Here is a 3,913-nt window from a genome sequence, read left to right as displayed (position 1 = left end):
TAACTTCTCTAGTACCACACTCGTTCTTGTCCACCAAATGTAACACACATATTTCACTAGTCGGTCAAACTACCTTAATACTCTATAAAACTTAACATGAGCTAAAATATAAAAGGAAAATGATAAGAATCTTGATTCAACTAATAAAATCACTATGAAATTAAGGCAAGCAAAGTAAAATTAAAAGAAAATATAAATTATTTTTTCAAAATAGGAGAAAATTTGAAATTATTTTCGGGTCCTCACACTCTCTCCCCCTTAAGAAAATTTTGTCCTCGAAATTTTTACCTTCCATTGTCTCAAATGACTCTGGAGCCTATTGCTTGTCTATGGCGTATACCCGCGTTAGCACTCTTGGTCTATTCCCTCTTTCATTAGCTTGTCTAGAGGTAGTTTTATCCCCTTATTGAGCATTATTTCCCTGTTACTGCTTCCTTGGGCAGTTGCTAATTTGATGGTCGATATTCCCACTAACCAAGCATTTTCGCCCATTTACCCAGTATTCATTCTCAATATGATTTGTCTTTCTACAATATCCACAGACCAAGCGAGGAGGCACTATTCGACTCTCTTGAGGAATTCCCTCTTGTTGCCCTTTTCCTACTTGACTTCCTCTTGTTGAACCTTTTTCTAGTGTTCCTAATGTCCGTGGTGGATAAGGTGAATGGTTCGCTCTTTTTACTTTGGAAGGCATTGCATTTTCTCTAAATTCCTCATGTGTACTACTAGGTAAACTCCTCTTGCGTGCGTGGAAAGCTTTTACTTGTGCCTTTGCATTCTCAATCCTTTGAACTTTATCAAGAGCTTCCGTAAAAGTATTAACTTGAACCGCCGCTAAAGCTTCTTGGATCTCCAAATTCAATCCTTGTGTAAACAATCTCACTCTCCTTCGCTCCGGAACCACCAATTCAGGAGCAAATTTAGACAGTTTAGTGAATTACATTTCATACTCAGCCATCTCAGGGTTCCCTGATGTAACCTAATAAAATTGTCCTCTTTCTTCTTTTGGACCAAAGGTGGGAGGTATTTTTCATTAAACTCCTTTATAAAATTCACTCAAGTCCATGCAGTCTGTTCTCTCTCCCACTTTGCCCTAATAACATTCCACCATGCCCGGACCGGTCCTTTGAATTGAAATATAGCAAAGTTTACTTGTCTTTCTTTCATATAGTTCAAAGCTGCAAAGATATTAACCATCGTCTCCAACCAATGCACAGCTATCTCCGAATCAGGCCCTCCAAAGAACTTTAGTGGCAAAAACTTTTGAAAACGCTCTAGGGCCCTATCCTCGCCTATCTCAAGGTTCCTAGACTGATTCACTAGAGTTTGGCTTTGTTGCTCTACCAATCGCGTTAAGATATTGGTCATTTGTTGTATCGCCGTCAATATTTGGTTCTCTACTTCGACCCTCAGTCCACGGTCTTGCTCGGCCGCTGCTTCTCTTTCATTCCTTGGTTCTTACGATTCCCTAGCCTCATGTCCTCGACCAGCTCCACGTTCATGACTACGTCTTCCATCCATACCCTTCTTTCCCTCTCTTTCTTTTTTGTCAAAATAGGCTATATAGTACATAAATAAAATAACTTGACTAAAGTGGCAAGATAATGACATTTTCAAATCTCAAAGCCAAAGATAAGAAAACATGTTTAGTATATTTATAACACACCAAGTTCTTACATCAAATCACAAAGATACTGTACATATCACCTGATCAAATTCAAGTACACAAGACAAAAGCAAGTACCATACATATTAGCATTGACATGTCACGAACAAAATACATACAGTAGCAATATAGTTGCAAAATAAGGAAAATGACATGTCGTCCTCGAAATTCTAATTTTTGTTCACAAAAACTCAAGTCTACAACCTCCAATTTACTCATGGTCATTGTCAAAGATATACCCAAAAGATACTACGGTTACTTACCCCCATAGTATCCTTTCCATTATCAATTGGAGCGGTCATCCTACGTTCACCAAAAGACTATATACAAGATTAGAATCCAAACCCTTTTCTCCAAAACTTCCATACCGAATCCAAATCTCTCAATCTAGACAAGATAGGAATCAAAGCCAAATCCCTACTTTTACATCAAGGGGTAGGTATCAAGGAAGCATAGGCAAAGGTAGTCAATCAAGAACCAAATTAAAAGGAGATAGGTCTGCAGTACTAGCTTCTCCAACATGCAAACAATCTAACTACCAGCCATAGAAACCCTAACCAACCAATTACTGGATTAGTCCATTATAGCACTTATCGATCTATTCTCTTCAATCAGTTCAATTCCTAGGTCACATATTAAAATCTTTCATGCGTTAACCTTTTCCATTCACATCTACCTCAAAGACATTCGTGATGTCGACTCTCATCTAAATGCCCTCAACTCTTGAGTACTCGGGTACAAGAATCCAAAATAAGATGATTCATAACTCGATTCGGGCGGTCCCAAGAGTAAATCACCTATATTAGAGATTCCTACCTGACGTACATATCTATCTTCTCCAAGTATCATGATAAAGGTTTTATGCCTACAACAATCATGATTCACAGTTTATGTTCAAGAAAAGTACCTAGTGCTTTACACTCATTCATGTAATCGGTACCATAACACCACTTGTCCCAAGTTCATCCCACGTAGAGACCACGCTAGACGGCTCTGATACCACCTGTGACGACCCATCCCCCTAGGGCGTACCTAAGGGTTTGGCGGACCGCCTGCCCAACTCTCATCGGGACTCACTCATTACTTCAATCAACTCTCAAGATTAACCATTCAATCCTTCAAAAATAACATTTAAGTCTATTAATCTCCGTTCTTAGCTTTTGATGATTACAAAACAAATGAATGTTACTAATATCTCCTCAAAGACCTTTTCAGAAATGAAGTAAATCAGGTTCAAAGATGAAATTGTTGCTGAAGCTGTCGAACGCACGTAAAGACTGGATCGGACGCCCGACAATCATTGAGCAGCTTCAGACGCATGAATAATTCCATCACCGGACGTCCGAAAGAATTAAAACATTTCCCTAAACTCACTGACCTCGATCGGACGTAAAACATGAAAGCACCGGACGTCCGTTAATCTGCGCAACACTTCGGACGCAGAGCATTGGAGGTACCGGACGTCCGAAAGGATTGAAGAAAATTTCTCAATTTTATTATCTGCTTTCGGATGCAAACTATGAAGGTATCAGACGTCTGAATGAATTAAAGAAAATGTCTTTTGCTTACTGCCTGCTGTCGGACATAAGAAACAAGATCACCGAACGTCCGACACCACCAACGGCTAGTTGACTTTTCAACTGCTTTCTATCCGTTGGAAGCATTAATGGAGGAACTTTTTGGTCCCATATAAATAGATCAAAGTCAACCACTTCAAGACAACTTTTGCACATTGAGGCTACAAAAGATCAAGAGCAATTTTAGTGAGAAAACTTTCTCAAAAGAAGATTTGTACTCTTAGTTGTGTGAATCTTGTATAAACTTTTCTTGTGTGAGTAAATTACTTCAATAGTATAGTTTTGTGAGGGTTATCCGAGTGATAGTAAAACTTTCTAACTTGACCAAGTGTAACTTAGGGTAAGGAGGAAGTGATCCTTCCTTTGTACACAAAGATTGGTTGTAATTGATCAACTAGAAGAAGCTTGCTTTATAAAGTGATATTCAAACTCAAGAGGAGTTTGAAATTTGGTTTGCTACTCTATCTCTTGTATTTATTATCTTGCAATATAAATTGTTCATCTCTTCTACTCACGAGCATTCGTGCTTTCTCATTAATTGTTCCATTGTGTGGTCATCTAGAAAAGAGGGTAAATTTCATATTTAACCAAAAAATATCTCATAACTTGGTTAGTTTTTAATTTACCTAATTCACCCCCCTCTTAGGTTGTCTTTGATCCTTACAATTGG

The sequence above is a fragment of the Coffea eugenioides genome, chromosome 1 (assembly GCF_003713205.1).
Source record: "Coffea eugenioides isolate CCC68of chromosome 1, Ceug_1.0, whole genome shotgun sequence".
Classification (NCBI taxonomy): Eukaryota; Viridiplantae; Streptophyta; class Magnoliopsida; order Gentianales; family Rubiaceae; genus Coffea; species Coffea eugenioides.
The sequence above is the reverse complement of the archived record's forward strand: the minus strand, read 5'-3'. Positions refer to the sequence as shown.